Source organism: Agelaius tricolor, unplaced genomic scaffold, assembly GCF_023055355.1.
Source record: "Agelaius tricolor isolate 1412-34295 unplaced genomic scaffold, bAgeTri1.0.p SCAF_6, whole genome shotgun sequence".
NCBI lineage: Eukaryota > Metazoa > Chordata > Aves > Passeriformes > Icteridae > Agelaius > Agelaius tricolor.
Genome location: NW_027269266.1, coordinates 37,749,400 through 37,768,933, shown reverse-complemented (window position 1 = coordinate 37,768,933; position 19,534 = coordinate 37,749,400). Strand labels below are relative to the sequence as shown.

Here is a 19,534-nt window from a genome sequence, read left to right as displayed (position 1 = left end):
TCTGTATCTTGGAGAGTGGAGTTTTTCTTACCTGATTTCAACTCAGAATATATTTTGTAATCATTTGTTCAATTGATCTATCTGAGGAGACATTAATCCAGAAGTTTATGGGTAGTTTGATTCTATTAATTTATCTTTCTTTTCAGCTTAACAACAGCAATAAAGAATATTCTTCAACATTCCCCTGTATCTGCCCATTTCTGCCAATGGGGAATATGCCACCTCCTGCTCAGCCCAGCTCCTGCTCTGCCCTGAAGGACTGAAAAATCCCCAAGTCATGGGACCATAGGAAACAGAACCTAAGGAGAAATGCCAGGTGATAGAAGTGATTGAAATGTCTTATATATGCATATTACAGGCACTGTGGAGAAGCATTTGCTGTCCTTTGGAGGCAGTTTGATCACCTCCATATGGACTGTTGAAAATGTCACAGCCTGCAATTTAGTTCACTAAGAAATACAAGATGTTTTCTTCCTTCTCTCCTGTAGATCTTTCTATCACCTGCCATCTTCCTCAGCCACTTCAAGAAACTGCAAAATTAGGAATGACAAAACACGCAAAAATGAATCATAGGTAGAAATGACAGCTCAGAAATATCAAAATGTGCTGTAGGTGGGACTTGATTTAAAATGGAACATGAAAAAGAGCAGGAATTCTTTGGAAGGAAAGAAGTGGCATGCAGAAAGTAGAAATCTGAAGCCTCTGAAAATCCCAGAGAGAAAAGAAATGCCGAAAAATCAAGCAGCCAAGCAAACACATTACAATTAAACAGAGAGATGTGTTAGAAATTGTTGATCCAATTTGCACCTAAGCATTGGCTTCTGTTGAAGTCAGATCTGTCCAGGTGTCTGGTTACTTCTACCTCTGTAAGTCTAGGATCAATTACTTTGGTTCACATTTGTTTTCACTGTAAAGGCTGATGTGCCTTTAGTGACTTAGAATTCACAAGAAAAGACAGAATGATGCTTTGCTTGCATTGTTGCAATAGCTGAAGTTGAGTCAGCTGTTTGAAATATCACTTTCCTGGGTTACCTTCTCATTCTTTACGGACAAAATGCTTTTGGTTTTTCCTTAACCACGCCTGCAATCCTTTACAGTGAAGTCTGTGATTTGCATGTGATTTGCATGTAGGCCCAGAGATTGTTGAAGGATGCTGCTGCTAACAGGTGAGGAGGACACACAAAGCAGCAGTGACATGGCTGAGAGTTCTGGAGTACACAGCCTTGAACCTGCATCTCTGGGGAAAAACTGCAAGGGAAATCACAAAATTTCTTGGGCACCAAGATGCTTCTACACACCTCTTCATGGTCCTGGGACAACGGTAAGCTGTGGCACACCGTGTCTCCTACCTTTAATTCTGTTATGCCGGATGATGCATTCAAAATCTCTATAATGTTTAAGGTCTCAGGGGCCTTAGGGAATTAAACAAATGTTTTTCTTGTCACATTAAATGCAGGCAAGTGGGAAAGGAGGTATTTAAATCTGAAGAAATTGACAGAAATCTTTGATTTCCAAGGGCAGGACAACAGAGCTAAAGTCAGTTCTTCAGTTCTGGAGAGATCAGAGCCAGGGAAGCATGAATTAGTTGAATATTTTGAAGGATTTTCCCATCTGTATGACTTTGTAAGTCAATTTTCTTCTCTCTTTTGATTTTAGAGTGATCACGTACCTAGAGAATAGACAGCCTTGGGCTGGTCTGAGGCAAGAGTTCTCTGAATTGCTTCTGCACTCTTATGCATGCTTCTGATTCTGAGAAACATCAGGGCAGGCTTAAAGAAACTCTGGAAGGGGATACCAAAGCTTCCAGGGAAAATGTAGAGCTTTTCTGTTGGATCTACCTCATGAAATCTGAGCCAAAACCCAATGTAATTTTACAGTCCAGGACTTGTCTGGACCTGCATTCCCCTTGACTGCCGGCCAGCGTTTCCCTTCTCTAAGGAAAGGAAGGAGAGTTGCTTGAAAAGGGGTTTTAAAGCATGATGGATTTCTTGCAAGCACAAAACAAGACACAATGACTAAAAAAATGGTCATGGACAATTCTATTTTAAACTCTGTTTTTCCACTTGCAAGGAAGGAGAGATAGACTCAGATAACAGGTGAAAACATTATATGCTTTTTATTGCATGTCTTCTTCCTATGTACTGCATTGGTTTTTATCCTGAGGTATTAAAAAGGAAGGTTGTGAAAATAATTTCAAAGAAATCAAAGAGCACCCAAAATACTCATGAACAAAACCAGTTATTCTGCATATATGCAAGCTGAGGTATGGCCTAACTCCTGATCTTGCAGTCTAATGCTCACCTGTGTTGGAAAATGAAATCTCTGAAAACAAATTTCTCAGTACTAGCCAGAGAAGTGGACGATTTGTCCATGCTTTCTACCAAAACCCTGTGCACACAATAGCACCCACATAGCTCAGACAGAAGGAGATCACTCCAAGGGACTAAGCACTACCCCAGAAATGCTTCCCCTTCACTTTATCCAAAAACTACGGTCCCCTAGACAGACTCAGAGGGGATAACAGGCAAAAAGGATGAGGAACAGCTCTCACAAGAGGTGACAGATCTCCAGTGAAGACATGGAGATATAATACAGGATGATCAGAAACAGAAATATTTGGACAGAGTCTTAGAGTATCTGTGCAGTTCATAAAGGACTGCAAATGGGGAGAAATGTTTCAAGAACCCTTTTTTCATGGGCTGATGCTTCTGAAACATTCCCCTTGTAAGTGACACTGCAGGCAACTGTCCAGAAGCTTGGAAACACTGGACTTGCATGTGCAGTAAGACCATGTGAAAAAGACTAGACAAGTACTGAACACAGGTCATGAAAAATACAGAGACTATCAATAATATATGATGAACAAGATAAGTGACATACTGGCTATTCTTGGTTGTAATCTTCTGTTCATTTTGTCTCTGTTCAGGGTTATGAAGCTATCATGTACTTGCTTATTTGTCACAGTCCTTGCAGACAAGTGAGAGAGGTCACCTGGGAGGATTTCATGCAGATTCCATGAGTCTGATACCCTGCTGATACTCTGGTGTGGCTGGAGTGTAGCTCCTGGTCTGCTCTTGTCTCTGTGCTGTTTCTCATTCTGCCATTTGGTTTGGTTTGGCCACCCAGCTCCTCATCCTAGCCCCGTCTTTGTGGCTGAGCTCTAGGCATGTGAGTGGGGTGCAGTGCTGCCTGCCTTATACTGAAAGGGCTTTGCTGACCTCCCTCCTGCTGGCACTGTCAGCCTTTGCAGGCCCTAGTGAAAAAAATTCTCTCTAGATCAACATACAATGCACTTTGATCTTTAAACCCTGGATAAGCCCCAGTCACTGTCTGTCTTGGAGAGATTTCAAATTTAAATACAGCAATTAGCAAAATCCATCAGACAGATAGTAGCTTCCCTGCTTTTTCTTCTTCCCTTTGTCCTTCTTTCCCTCTGCTATTATTCACAAAATTATCCAACCCAAAATCTGAAAGAAAAGACAACTCATGTGTTTACAGCCTGAGATAGACTTTGTTTTGTTTGACAGCATAATTCCCCTTTGGTGACCTCATTTGCACATGTGACAACCTGTGTGAAACAGTCTGTTCAAGCAATGCTAGGGATAGCACAGGCTTTGTGTGTAGGAGGGTGTAAAGAGATTGGTGTTAGTGACTGGCACTGTAATGCACACTACAGGCAAACATGTAAGTCTTCCTCTAAAGGAGATCCTTGCAATCCTTCCAGAACTCACATTTCCTGCAAGCTCTTTGTGAAGTCAGAGGTGTTAGCATTAATTCTTCTTGAATGTCAAACCTTTTTCTCATAGACAATACCCCTCTCCTCCCATCATTCCTTCAGTACTTCACTATCTGAAGCTGGGGAAGGACTTCCATGCTAAGATCAGGCGCTCTGTTGTAGTTGCACGCTGGTGAGTGGTCTCTCCCTCCCCGCCTTAGGGAGGGCTTGTGTGTGCCCTCTTCAGAGTGTGAGACACCCCAGCACAGCCTGGGTACAAAGCTCCTGGGTAAGAGATGGGATTGTAACAGAAGGAGCCAGTGATCTCTGGGCAAATTTTAAAGATTACCTGCTGGATTAATGGTCTGAGTTTTCTGGTTGCTCTTCCATTCATGCTGGCTATCTAGTTTGTCTGTATTTTGGCTAAGAAGAAAATTGAAGATTATCCAGAAGGGTTAGCCCTTTTTCCTTTACACAAGCTGGTGCTGTTATGAATATGAACGAGACCAAACTTTCTCTGGAGAAAGAGGTTCTCGTTTATTAAAATAGCTGCAAGGAACGGAGTACCCAGGCTAAGCCCAGGCACCCAGACAGCGAGCCAAAACCAGAACAGTGTGCTAACCCCAAGTGCATTGGGTTCTCCCCACAAAACAAGTACCCAAAAACAAGAACCCAGACCCCACCGAACTCCCCCCATTTATAGCCCCCTTTGAGTCCAGGATTGGTCTATTTTGGATCCGCATGGTGATTGGTCCATTTCCAGGTTTCTCATTGGTCTTTAATGATGTTCATTCTGGACCAATCGTTTCTGCAGGGCTTCGAATGATTGGTCAGATCTTCCATCCAATCCCTCTTTGACCTCACCTTGCCCCACCAGACCATCCTTCCACCAAACCCTGGACCCTTCTCCTAGAACATTCTAATAAGCCCCCCCTTAACATAATACAAAATACAATTAATATAACATAATTAATACAATATAATTGAACTATACCCTAATTTAACATAACTTAACTTTTACCTATAACAGTGCAGTCCTCTCCTGGAAGTGCTGCCTTCCACAGGTAGCACAAGCATGTGTGCTTTTAGAGCTTTATCCCAACAAGTCAGCTGTGCCACGGTAGCATTCCTGCTGCGAGCAATGCCTCAAACACCCGCATCTCCAAAAGCAGAGACATGGAAGAGATCCTTTATGGGTGGGTAACCAGTGGTGACTTCCTCAGTCCTGCCTGCCTTTTCTAAAATGGTCTTTGAAGTAGGTTTTCTTGTTATTTTGTTGGTGGTTTTTTCCCCCCCCAGAAAGTATGATTGTAATTAAGAGAGGAAAATGAGCTGTTAATGAGAAACAAACTGTTTGCTCCAGCAGCTCAGATACACCTGGGGCTGTGATTGCCATGTGTGATACATCCATATTAAACAGCATATGGGCAGGCTTTTCTTTTCATGGTTGCCTTTATCATTAAAAATTAGTATGGTTCTTGCACAGATGGCTTCAGCCCAAACTGAGTCTGGATGACTCAGTTGTCCACTACATCCTCAATTATGTTTGGTGCTGAAGAGGAAGGGTACTTAGCTTCAATCTGCAAGCAGGATATGCTGAGTACTTTTTGTGCCTTTTCACTGGACCCGCTCATATAAAACAGAAATGCCAATGATTAATATACTGAAGCAACTATTTTTTAAAGGATACTAGCCACTGATTTCAGAGGTTAATAGGAAGAAGCTCATCAGATTCACTTGGGATTCACAGAGGTAATGTAGTTTATGAAGTTACTGTAAAGCTCTGTTCTTCCCTTCCTCGGGTGTTCCAGATTCACAGAACATATCCGAGAACATGTGTCTACATTAGGTTTCTTCAGGGCATTGTCACGGTATGAAATCACAGCTGTACCTCCCAGCACTTGTACATCCTCATGTATGTTTGCTGTGGCCTTTCAGGCACAAAAATCAGTGCAATTCTGTTGACTTCAGGACCTTGTCAAGTCCCATACTCACCTTTTTTTGGCAGCAGCCTGTGCTTGTCTCACATTCTGTTTAGGTCTCATTGTGGATTAGTACCAGCTGACGACTTAAGAAAGCAAATGTTAAAGGCAAACAGCAGCATTACAGAAGCCTCTGACAGTGAGGTAAGGATAAAGTCAGAGATCAGTGAGAAGTATTGTTTTCTTGGGCATTTTATGCAGTCATACCCCTAACCTTACCTTCAAAAGCTGCAGCCAACTCTCAATCATAATACAATACTTCCTGGTATAAGGATTCCTTTGTTAAACTTCAAGACACTAAAACCTTGCAGATTGAAAGTATTGTATTTAGAATTCAGATTTTTTGCAGCAAAGAACAGATGTAAATGAACCAAAGTGATTAAAAGATAATTCTTTCAGTGCAAATGAAGATAATAGTTGAAAGAAACATTAATTACTTGAAAATGAAGGGAGAGAATAGGTAAAATTCTTCCAGTATTATGTTAGGTAATGCAGGAGCTGGTTCATGAGCAAAGCTGCTACTATAAAGTTGGCAACTTTTATGGGAGAAAGTGTGCTGAAAACTGAAAATAGGATCTATCTTAGATACTGAATTTTAATATACTGCTGCACATCTATGAGAGATCTTGGAAATACATTGCATCTTCCAGGAATCCTGGCTCCATCACCACTGAATTTGCTATAAAGTCATTCAAACTCTCTCCTAAAAAAAAAATTCGGATGTCTGTAGGAGTAAAGCTCCAAAGTTCAGTATGTGAGAGATGTGGGCTAAGAAGCCACAGCACACCAGGGCTGGTATGCTAGAAACTCTAACATGCAAGGAAGAGCTGACTGCAGGATGGGAACAGGATTCCTTCAGCAAAATTTTACTTCATTCAAGCCTTGGAAGTCCTGTACTTTTAATCAGTTTCATTTTCTCTCACCTAATGTACACACACATGCACACACACCCCACTCCATTGCCCTTATCTTGAAATACCCTTAAAAGTTAATAATCTTCCTCATTCTGAATATGGAAGACTGTAAGCTCTTTAAAGAAATTATATATGATATTTAAACAAGGAGTCTACCTGAACCTCCAGTTTTATTTCAGAAGAATGAGTGCTTATAAGCAGTTTTCCATCTCTTAAGAGACTGGCTTCAGCACAGAGATTTATTCTGACCTGTGTTAATTTAATGAGGTCCATATTTCCAACTTATGCTGATGGCATCTCCACCTGGTGGCTTCAGTGGTATCTGGGAGATGTCTTCTAAATAGCATCTGACAGAACAGATGTTATTTAATGGGAGTAAGAGCACTGGAATCTGGGTCTATCAAGGTTAGAATCTTGACTGAAACCTCTTGAAAATGGATTAGACTTTCACAGTCCTTTTCTATGTCATCGCTGATTGTTTTCTGTCATGCTGCATTGTTCCTCAGCTGCCCTATCCTCCAGGTTTACCATTCTTTGTCTTTGACTCCTTGTCCCAACTCCTTTTCCTCTCCAAGGAAATTATGAGATGCTGAAGAGAGTTTACCTAGTCTCAAGACATTCAGGGAGATCTGAATCACTCTGAAATATCTCAAAAGTTCCTCTTTAACTGAGCCATTTGCTATAATTCTAATTTGAGGTATCCTGATCTCTACTGTGGCTACCAGAAATAAACTTTATTGAGGCAGGAGCAGATGAGGCACTTATAGCCTGACACAACATTCAGAGAAATACAGTTGATTTCCACAAGAAAGCCTGATCCTCCGGCATTGAAAGGTCATGTTCAAAGAAGCTTAAAACCTTTGTCAACTGCACGTAGATTAAAGGAAAGCAAGTAATGTGATGGATGGCTTATTCCCTGGTGTATTCATTTTGGACAGTGCATTTCAAAGGGGCTTCATTCATTGAAAGCTGAAAATTCATTTTCTTATTCCTTGGGTCAGAAGGGGAAATGAATATATTAAGATCAGTAGGATGGCTGTCCTGGGTCAGAACATTTATCCATCCAACCCAAGTACCCTGGTACCAAAAGTACCTATGAACAGACTTATCAGGAAGAATAAGAAATGGCAAACACTTGTGAAATATCTTCCTGAATCTCTTTCAGGCCCCAAATTTTTCCTCTTCAGAGACTTCTGGTATTTCAATATATTTCTAATTGTCATTGTATTTCTCTTCCATGTACCTGTGCATTTTGAACCCATGCCAATTTTTAGCATCCTTAAGTAATTTAGCAACATGTTCTCCACTGTTTACTGTGTGAATAAGCAAAATATTGTGTTTGTACTGGACCTGCCTGATGTTATCTTTATTTGATGTTCTCCAGTTCTTGTTCACTATAAGACAGTGAACATCAATTCCTATCTATCCATGACACAATTATACTGTGTATACCACATCATCCCCAGTTACCCCTTTTCCAGACTGCAGTGTTTAGCCTTAGTATGACAATGCTTTCATGCCCTTGATTATCCATCCTTGTTGCCTTTCTGTCAACCTTCTCTAAGGCTGAAGTAAACCATAGATTTACACAGTAATGAAATATTTACGCTGTGTTCTGCATTATTTGTCTAAAAATGCCAAAAATCCAAGTTCCTCTGTTGACTGCAGTTAGGTGTTGAAGTGTTGTATTGATGGAGTCACTTGCAAGAGCTCCAGGACTTTTTGAGTGGTGAAAACCAGTTTAAAGTCCATCATTCTTTGTGTGAAGTAAGGATTTTTCTTTCCATCTTCTATCACTTCTATCATCTTCTATAATTTTAATACACATCTTGTTTCTCAGTCTTGCTCTAAGACTTTGTACAGTCAGCCTACAGTCTGACTAGTAAAGGTGCTGTCACCAACAAGTTTGTTTTGTTCCACTATTCAACCTTTCCAGGTTTTCTTATTAATATGTTGAACAGTAGAGGTCTGTTGTTTTACCCCTGAAAAATTCCTCTTTATTCCTCCCTCCATTGAAAGAACTGGTGATTTTTTTCCTCTTTCATGAAAAAACTGATGATTTTTTTCTCTTTCATATCTTATAACTATACAAGACCTTCCCTCTAAGAGCTGCATTTGTTGAAGGTCTTTCTCAAAGCCTTCTGGAATTAAAAATAGGCTGAGTTGTTCAGATAACCCTGTCCCATACATAAGCTTGTTGACATGACAGAAAAAGCAGGATTATGACCTTTTATATAAAGCTTCACTAACTCTATCAGCATGGATTATTCATGGTACAATGCTTATGCAATTGTCTGCTAACCCTTTATAGTTTCTCTTAGTTTGTCCAATGTAGACATTAGTCTGATATTCCTGTAATTCTCCTCTGGGACCTCTGCATCACATATGTTATCCTCCAGTTCTAAATATCCAGACTGTTTAAAATGAAAGGTTACACAAGTCTCCAGCAATTCAGCTATTTCATCCTTGAATTGCTTTAAAACTCATGAGTGATTACCATCTGGTCTTGGCAATGTGTTACTGTTCTTTATACCATTTTTTCCCCAACTCCTTCTGTAGTCACTTCATTATCAGTTATGACCTAAACTAACCCAAGAGTCTCTCTTTACTCCTGGGTAGGCCAGGGCATGGAGCAGCTGAGTGGCTGATGCATTTTGGAAAGCAGGGATTGTGCTGCTGCTGTTTGCTTTGGGCTGGGCTATGGTTTGGTTATATTGCACCTGGTATCCCATAATTGCATGTGTAAAGGAACTGGGTAGAGGAATGTGATAGTGTAGTAGTGAGGTGGTCACTTGTCATCATTAATTATCAGGGTGGCTGTGCTTGGAGCACTGGCTGCATGAAGCCAGGAGTGCCAGCACTGAGGTAGCCCCCCCAGTTACACCCACGAGCATCTGGTGCCTTGCTACACACCCACAGTTATTCCCTGGAAGGAGAGACACTAGTGAGCATTGCAGGTGCAGGTTAAGAAGCAGGAGCTACGTGGTGTGTGGTGATGGGGCCCAAGGAGTGAGCTCAGGCAAAATCTTTCCTTCTTACGGCCTAACTGTGGCCTCCGGAGAGCTTGCAGCCTAAAACAGTATGCACAGGAGCAGGGCATCATATAGAGCTCTTCATGAGAGCAGTCACAAATGGCTTTCTTTATGCTTAGAAGTACTTGGAAAACAAGAATTTAAGGTAGGGATTTTCTTTGTGTTATGCTGATCTCAGTTTAGGCTGAGTCCTTGTGTTGCAGCAGCAGGCGTTGCATTTGGTCAGTCCCAGGGGCTGAATCTGCACCAGGAGCTTCCTCAGCTCTGTCTGCCTCTGACCCAGAGGAACAAGGAAAGGCTGAAAAGAGGGGATACTGTGGAGCAGTGAGGGCTGACTGGCCTGAGAGAATGTCTGCAAAGCATCTCTGCATACCGGCTGATTTCTTCCTGGGTCAGCAGAGCAAACCTTTGTGACTTTCAGGTGTCTTTTTTTTCCCCCTTTGCTTTCTAACAAAGAATCTTTGAGTCAGTTCATACTATTCCTTCAAGTTCCTTTTTTCCACTGTCTCTAAAGTGAAAAGATTATAGAACTTTTCCTATCTGCTTTCAGCTCTGTGTTGCTTCTGGCTCTCTAAGTTGCAAGGGCGGAAGGCACTAAAAGCATCAAAACCAAATCTCTGGATATATAATTGTATAATTTATCAAGCTGAGCTCTGAGAGAGCATCTTCTCTCTCCAAACAAGAGCAGAGTAGTGTGAACTAAGACGTTTTGGTCCAGGAATAATAGTGGCTACTGATAGATGACTTGCTTAAGTGAGTTTTCATCATCAAGATAAAACATAACAGTTCAGACAAGGTTTAAAAACAGGTAGTTTTTTTCCTTAATAACCCATTACACTGAACTGATCTCTTGATAGTCCATTAGTCCCATCAACCCACAGCTGGTTTCACGTTTTAATGAGAATTGCTTAACAAGTGGGCTGTGCTCTGGATGGTACCGAAGTGTGTTTGCACTGTAGCAACCCTATATATTTTAAAATAAAAATCTGGTTTGGATGTATTATTATCTTAAAACTCCAACTCTCTCATACGTACATATTAACAGTGGAGAAAAATAGTATGAAATTTCAGGAAAAATTATCCTAAGCTTACAGACTTAAAGGTAGAAAGAGAAAGAGAAAATGAGATTTCAGAGAAGTGGAAAAATCATGATGAGAAATGGCAGTAAGTCTGTTTAAGGGTCAGACCCATTTCCCTGCCTTCAGCCACCTGAGAGGTAGATGTGCAATCTTCAGTGCTATATCACTCTTGTCCATGGGAAAAATGTGTTTTCAACTCCCACCTCAAGAGAGAATGAACTACTGCCCTGTTAGAGGTGTTTATGTGCTGTGTGGATTGTGGAAGCTAGGCAAATAGCTTGGATGGCTAAATTTAGCAGACTTGAACTCCAGACCTAGTCTAGTCTAGAGTGAGGCTTTGAGGGTTCAGCTTTTGTAAAATCAGCCATGCAATTCAGTATGTGGCAGTATGTGTGTGACATGCCACTGACTTGAAGTTACTTTTTCCACCTTGCAATTAATGCAACTCCTTATGTTTTCCTCCGTGAAGATGCTGCAAAGCTTTATTGATGGCTTTGGATCTCCCCCTGAGTCCAGCTTTCATGTCTTGGGGCAGCTGGGAGGACACTTACTAAAATGTTAGTAGTTGTGCTTGCAGACACTCTGAATTTCACCTGGAAAGCTGGATGCTTTATGACTAAAACTGTCTCTGTTAGTTTAATTTCAGAGTCTAAGTTTTCCCATTATATCCAAATAGTGATACCTGAATTGTAGGTGTGTTGTAAAGATTAATGTATTAATGCTTCAAAAATCTCATAGAAAATGTAGGTATGTGTCTTAGGAAAGTGTTCAGTTGTTTTCTATTTTTTTTTAAGTTTTAAAGAACTGATTACCACATTAACAGAACCAACTCATTGAAACCATCCTGTAATAAATATTAATAATATATAAGCCTAATAAATATTTCCAAGCTCTTATTCCCAGATGCTGCTTGCAGATGGACCAACAGCTAAATCCTTCATTGCTAGACTAAAACTGGTACTCAGCATGCTCCAAGTTCAGTCCTCTTTTTTTAAACATCAAAATGCCCCTGATGCCCAAGGAACAGGTAAGTAACCTGTAAGTTGTAAACCTGCAGTAAAAAGAGATGGAATTTCAAGTATCTCACCTCTATTTTTCTTACCCTTTCCCCATATCATGCACATAAAAGTGTGGTAGTCTCTTCCCATTGCCTCTCTTAAGAGGTGGTGCCATTCAGCCTTTTCCTTCCTCTAGAGAAGGAAAAGGCTGAATGGCACCACAAGAAGACTTGTTTGAAGAAAATGGTGCAGGGAAACTGAAAAAAAAAAAAAAACAAACCCAAATTAAAAAACCAGATGCAGTGAAAAGGGTGAGGGAGATTTTTTTCCCTCACAGCCACATTTTTGCCCCTTTTATTCATATTTGCCATTATTCTTCACAACAACAGTGTTTGGACAACAGTTCATTAACAAAGCGGTCACCTGACAGTTATTTCAGTATGGAAAACTGAGACTGTCATCTGGAGGGATACAAAACTTTGTGGTTGGATTCACATACACTTTTTTTTGGCTCAGAAGTCATTGGTTTTCAGACTTCCTTTGTTCCCATTGAACCTTTCTTAACAGCTGATTCTGAGATGATTTGATGAATACCCAGATCAGATACAGAGTGCTGAGGTCCCACCATAGGCTGGTATCACTTTCTAATAGCCATCTGGCTCTGAATGCTGTGTGGCAGATCCCAAATGCTACATTGTAAACCCATGCAAAGCATCTGAGGCCACGGGATAAATAAGTTTTGCTATAAACTATATGTTGGGCAGTCTCTGTGGAGGGGAAGCTGACTTTGTGCTTTAAAATTATGCTTCAAACTTACTGAAGTCTGTGTTCCAGGCTACAGTTTAGGTAAAGGTCAGTTCCATAAACATTTAATCAAAATCTGGTTTTACTTTAAGGCTCTTTGCCATATTTCAAAACTTATCATTAAATGCAGTTTTAGTCCAGATTCATGGTTTGGATTGCTATCAAGTGCATTTCTAACTCTTTAGAATTGCTTTATTTCAACTGGGAGCTGACTCTTTACAACAGAACATTGATCTGAATTTCTAAAATGACTTAGATTGAAAATGGTTTTGAAAAAAGGATTATTTAGTAAGTGAAAAGGCTCACTCAGCACAGTTCAGATATCAGCTTCAACCACTTAGGCTAGAGATATATATGCCTACAGTCACATATGATTGCTTACCTAATATCACACAAACTATTGTGTAAAAATTCCTGTTTGTCTTCCAGATTTGCTCATCTCTTTTGCTAATTCAGTCCATAAAGACATACTTTTTTGTATATTTTATCAAAAGAAGCCTTCACTTCTTCTTGAAAAACAGAGAAGCAACTTGGAGTTTTCAGTCTTACAGGCTATTAGATCCCCTGATATTTACCCTTATAATTTCTGTCATGAAGAGTGGAATTGAAGAGTACATGTACTGATTTCCCATAAGTATGCTGTGGTTGAATTGTGGCTAAATTGCTAAATTAGTTAGGAAGTCTGGAAAAAATGTGTTTTTAAGAAAGCTTAATCTTTACTTTCAGTCTCTGTATCTCCACACAGGTCTTCCTCAATGGTGTTAAAATTTGGTGTTTTCTTCCAGGCTTAGAGCTTGGGGCATGTAAGGGAGCAGCAGTTAGGAAGTATACAGAGTCTTTTCTAAGGAAGGTCTTTGAACATGAGACGTGCCAGGGCAATTCTCCTTTGGTTTCTGGCTGCTTCCCTTTCCCAGGAGACCATTGGCCCAGGGCTCAGTGTAACTGTGATGGCAATGGGAACCTTCGAATTGCCTTGGTGAGTGTGTGAAACTTAGAATAATATTAATATTGTTACCTTATTTCCCTTTCCACATCCCTTGGAAAATGTTTATTTTAATGAGATCAAGTCTAAAAAACAGGTTTTGGTTGTGTCAGTTTGGAATTTAAAGTGGACCACAGAAATGCAACACACAGCACAGACAAGCCCATAGGAAATAAAAAGCAGAAGAACATAAACTCTGTGGTAATGAAGAAAATTAAAATGCTTTTCTGAAAAGTAATGCTCTTTCTATGTAATAAATAAAATAGTTTGTTTTTCTTTGCTTTCTGCCTCTCATTATGTAGTTACAAATTATAAAGAGAACTTTGTGGTCCCTCTGCATATTTCTAAGAACATATTCCTTTTTGTCCATTAGGAAGAAGATACAAAGTATACAGTCATCAGATAGATGCTTCATATGGATTAGTGATTAATGCTCCTTACTGTAACTGGAATGGCTAGATGCCTACTAATGCACTTCCAAATATTCCCAAAGATGGCTGTGAAGACACTCTCCTGATTTGCATTCAGAAGGTAATGACCTTCTGGTAAAAGAAAGCTAAATTGGACTGATGGAAATATATTGTCACTGAGTCTTAAATCCAAGTCACCTACTGGGTCTCTATTTAATTTCTGTTTGCTGGGTAATGAAGGATTGACTTCTAACATTCATTATAACAAGGCATTATAGTTACAAGTGAAAAAACTTTCTCATACCAAAACCTTCTATTCACAATGCACAATGCTTTCCAAAAAAATCACCCTTTGGGCTGAAATTACTTATGCTTTGTTCTCCTTATGCTCTGTTCACCTCACAGAAGTAATTTGTTTTTAAAAAGTATTACAATGCTCTTTGCTGGTGGTGAGAGAAATACATTTAAAAACAAACAAACAAATAAAAAACAAACACACACACCCCCCCAAAAAAAAAAGAAAAGAAAAGAAATTATCTTATTGCAGAATGTGATTCTCTGATCATTAAGAAATGACTTACAATTTCAACTTCAGACTCGCTGGGTTTCATACCCAAGGACCACAGGTGATTGTTCTGTACTTGGAAAAGTTTCATTAGGTAGAAATACCAGCACAGTCTTGCCAGTTCCACTTGCCTTTTCAAGGCAAACTGTGAGTCATTCTGAAGAAATATGTTCAGGGTATCTGTGAGTGTTTGTGTTTGTGCAGGCACTGGGACATTCCATGTTCATAAAACACTGTGTGGCTAATGATGTGTTTTGTGTATGTAAATATAAATCTACTTTCATGTAAAGCTGTACACCAGCACATACTATTTGTGACTTTTTGGAGTTCCATTGGAAAAAGTGGTCCTTGGTGTTTATTCTCTTGCTTCTCCTTTCCTTACCATAGTTAATATTAGAAAAATGAATAAAGCAACATTCTGATGAATTTTCAAGTACACAGTTAAAGGTGAAAGCAATCCAGTGGAATGAGGCAGGCAAATAATTTATGAAATAAAGGGGTTTGTTTCAGTATTATTTTCATATTGAGAGAAAATTGATTTAGAATATGAAAATGTAGCATATGAGGAGAAGTAGAGCTATGAAGAAATTAATTGGTTGTTCCATTCTGTGGTTTTGGAAAGTTACAGATGTCACTGTAGGAGCTGTGCCCCAGAACAGTCATGCCCATGAAATTATTTGTATTGCCACAAGAAGAGGCTGCCTATGTAATAGGTGAACAGGTGAGAGAAGAGTACTTGGAATTTCACTGGAATGCCTTCCTGACAGGGACATTTTATTTCAAATTACTCAGTATGTCTCTTGCTTATAAAGAGACTTTGAGGATTTTTCAAAATCAAATGCAGCAATAAAGCTTGCCAGACTTTTGAGTCTGTTCATGTCCCTTCATTCTTCTGCACCTGGCAATAGCACACCATAATGACAATCAGGGAGCTCTGGTTCTGCTCTGATAACTTTATGCCAAGTCTCTGTGACCAAATAATCATATGATTTTCCTTCTATTTGATGTGTGCAAGGAAGTTGTGTTTACAGGCTGGACCATACTTAGAATAAAGGGAAATTTATTGCAGCCCTATTCTATCTCTTGGATGTTAAGCTAAACTCAGAAAGCATAAGGATAGCTGATCTCCACATTTTTGGCTCATCCCTTCCAAATCTGTTGTAATATTTGGGAAATTTAGAGTTAAAGAGTTCTGTTTGGCTAAACAAGTGAAAAGGGGGCAGGTCAGTTATGGTTTCTCTTCAGGTCATATGCTTCCAATGATGATGATAATAGTCTGTGATCAGAAATAAATGTTCTAGGAATCAAATTGCAGACCAGATAGATTAGTAAGTCAGTAGGAACTGGGGAAAGTAGTTTTCAACATGTTCTTATGATTTTACAGGGAAAAGAAATTAAAAGATATCATCACAAGAAACCAGTCCTCAGTAGTGAGAGCTGTTACCCAGGAGACAGGTAATAAACCTATAATAAAGAAGGCAGATTGTAGCAAGAAGAGAGAGAGAAGGCAGTCAGAATTAGCAGCAGGATTTAAGGGACACACTGCAAAACCCACCTAAGACAACAAGCTCCAAAGAAATGAATCTGTGAATTTTCCTCTGGCCAGTGTCCCTGAATGGACTTTGAGGCTCATATCTAATCTTCTTAGTCTCCATTTCATTGTGCACCAGATATTTTGGCATGGCTCCTATCTCAACTTGGCAGAGCCCTGAAATGCACAATGACAAATAAAGGGGTGGTCATATAATATGTGAAGGCACTTCACTGCATCATTATCTTTAGTGCTCTAAGAGATGTGGGTTTATATCTCTTGAATACTTTGGGGTTTATAATTTTTCAACAGAAATGTAAATCCGAGCCAAATTTCAGTGCTCCATGCCTAGGATTATAGGACTATTTTTCCTCCAAAAGCTGATCCTTTCAGTCTGTATCCCAGAACTTGGAGGACATGGCTGTAAGTTATCAAATATAGATTTTTCTCAAAACTGGCAGTGTCCTAGGTTCCTACAGTCACTAGAAATAACCTCTTGCATCTCAAAAAAGATAGCAAAAATATTAGGATGGGAGATTAAATTCTCTTGTGTTTCTTTGGCAATTGAAATTCTTCATGAAAATAAACCTTTCTCCTTTTAATTACCAATGTTTGAAATGCAGAGAAGTCCACAAAAAAAGAGTACACCTTAGCTGCCGTAATCCTCCACCCCAGTGCAAAGCAGACACTGGTTATCTGTGGTATAAATGGCTGAAAAATGCAGTGAAATGTAATAAAAGCTGAAAAACCCACTTTTAAAGCTATCACTCTGTTCAGAGTTTGCTCTTTTCTGCCTTGCTTTAATGAGAGCTTTGCTTAACAATGGGTGACCCATGAAAATTTATATTGTATTGTTTCCACTTATTATGTCTGAACTCCTCATGAAACCAGTGTCTCACTCCTTCTGTCTTGCTCCAACAGTGTAGAGAATGTTGTCAGACTTTTCTTTTTCCAACTCTGAAACACCTAGGTTTGCTGAGAGTTGCTGTTTTCCACCAAACCCCAAAACACTGACAAGAGCTAACATGTTCCAGCCAATGACCCAACATGATCAGCGAGAGCAGCCCACTCTGAAAATGCAGTCCTGGGCTAGCAAATTAGTTCTTACAGATTTTACAAGAATACACTTAGCTTACCTTCTCACCACATGCCTAAATTTACACATTTCTCTGTATTATGGGATAAAGCAAAACACCCCCAAGTGTCTTCAGCATCCCCTCAAATGCTCTTTGAACTCCCAACATCATAAATAGCAACAATTGGCAACCCACCAATAATGTGGATCTAGATGATTTTTTTTCCAGGCCTGACCTTTATTTTATGGAACTTGGAGAGCTGAAACAAGATTTGTGTTAACAAGAGTGGAAAAGGGTGCTACACACAATTTGGAGTCTGCTAAGGAGAACTCAGCCAGCTCTAGTTCAGCCAGCTCTGGGAATACTTGTCTGGTGCAGGGACAAGGAGGACCGGGCTGCACTGAGCAATGATACAAGGGTGACCTGCTGCCACATTTGTCAGAGAGACTCAGAATAACAGAAAGGTCACTTCCAGGCACCAGGCTTTTTAGTTTTTTCAGACTTCTCTATTTAAAGTGTAAAGATTTTCTATTGGAATAATTATATATCTGATACAGACACATGGTGTCTTATAAAACTTGTGCATGTGGGAATATGCAATTGTTGATCTCTCCCTCTCCCCACAGTAATTTTTGAGTGATATCACCCAAACTTGAGAAAGAAAAGGGTCTGGAAGACAACAAAGGAGGAAGACCAGGAACCCTGTTGCAAACACCCTGCTGGTGAGTGCAGTGTGACCCCACCAAGCAGAGTTCTTGGCCTTACACCTGTCCCAGCTCCAGGCAGACTTTCAGCCATAACTGTACCATCCTATAAAACAGTATCAATGACCCTCAAGACTTCAACCTGCAGAAACCACGCTTCTTCTGTTGCAGAATTTAATAACCTTCATCTTTCCTGCAGGTGTTCAAGCACAGAGTAACTCAAGGAAGGTAAAGTATCTCCTCTTCTCTTTCTTCCTTTGCAGTAACACCCTTAGTAGAGTGTATTGTGCCTGTCCTGTCCTGGGGATGACAGGGAGGCTGTGCATGCTGCAGGTTCCCAAGACCATCATGGGGACTGCTTATGATTCAGCTCTGAATCTGCTGTGAGAGGTGTATATGATACAGCTCTCCCTAAGGGCATTGCCTCACTGTGGGTGCTTCCTCCAGACCACCAGCTCTGCATGGGGATGATGTCCATACCTAATTTTTCACAAGATTGATCCCAGTGACCGAGGAACTCAGGACTACAAGGGGTCATTTTTTTTCCTCATTTTCTTCCCCAGGTGAAATGTAGTTTGACAGAATCCAGGCTATGCTGAAGATAGTGCTCTGAAATGTGCAGTAAGTTATTTTTGCCCTGGCAGTTCTCTCCAGACATAGCAGGAGTATTTGAAGACAAAGACCATAAAGCAGTAAAATATGCCAGATTTGATTATTTCACCAAGATACTGATCAAACTGGCAGTATTGGCAGGGTATGTGCCAGTGGACTCAAAAGGCAAATGTGTGCAGATTCCTCTTTTTTATCGTGAATTTGCCTCTTTTTCTTTTCCATGAAACAAAGAGAAATTGTCAGCCTTTTCAAACCACTAACATTTGGATTTATGAGCATGCCACCCATATTTTTGTGTGGAGAGAACTGCTATCTCAAGTCTTGCCACTGCTAAAATTAACTGCATCTCAGGCCACATAAGCTGCTGATGCCCAAATGTCAAGTCACTAGGGACATTTACAGGAAAGTGGATGTTAATGGGATATTTCTGAGAATAGGCATTAAGTATGGAAAACACTGGAGCAAAGAAATGAAACTCATCTGAGTACCTTAGGCACCAGCCAGAGCATTCTGTGATGGGAAGCTGGTGAGATTCTCAGTTGTACAGAGAGAGTTGTGAGATAGGTCATTTCCTTATCCTGAACACTTTGTATTAGCTTCCATTCCCAGCACAAGGAGCATTTATTCCTTAGCTTGTTCAGCAAAGAGATTCTTGTCTCAGCTGTCCCATCAATCCATCTGTAACACAACCTTATGGCTGTGGCTATCTTGTTCAGATTCCAGAAGGAAAATTACTTTTTCCTACCTCAACCAAGAATTTAATGAGGGAAATACTGCATAAGAACAACTGTTTTGTGTTCCATAAGTAAAGCCTGGGACTAATGAGCCACTAACTTGATTTGCTGAGATCAGAATCAGGTGAGAAAGAAGGAAAATGTAAGCTGTGCTTAAGATTAGTATTTTATATGTTTCACATTACAGGCTGACTATAAAAGCTAGTCAGCCAAGACTGGCTAGTCATGTGAAAGGAGGTCATTTGCCAAGCTTCACTGCTATGTGCAAGCTATTTTAAAAGGGACTGTGGAAATCTGGGATCCCTGCTGCACACGCCCAGATCACTGAAATAGATTTGCATTATAGTTCCTCTACTGTGTAAAATATGTATTGGATTTGAGATCTGGCACCTCCTT

At 40.1% G+C, this 19,534-nt stretch overlaps 1 long non-coding RNA gene across 1 annotated transcript; it reads left to right on the top strand.

Moving 5' to 3' along the window:
- Positions 1-13,865: 13,865 nt before the first annotated feature.
- LOC139591394 (uncharacterized) lies at positions 13,866-17,908 on the top strand. The gene is made up of 3 exons (XR_011679631.1): positions 13,866-14,037; positions 15,866-15,936; positions 17,715-17,908. It is a non-coding gene; the product is annotated as an uncharacterized lncRNA (long non-coding RNA).
- The last annotated feature ends 1,626 nt before the right edge of the window (positions 17,909-19,534 follow it).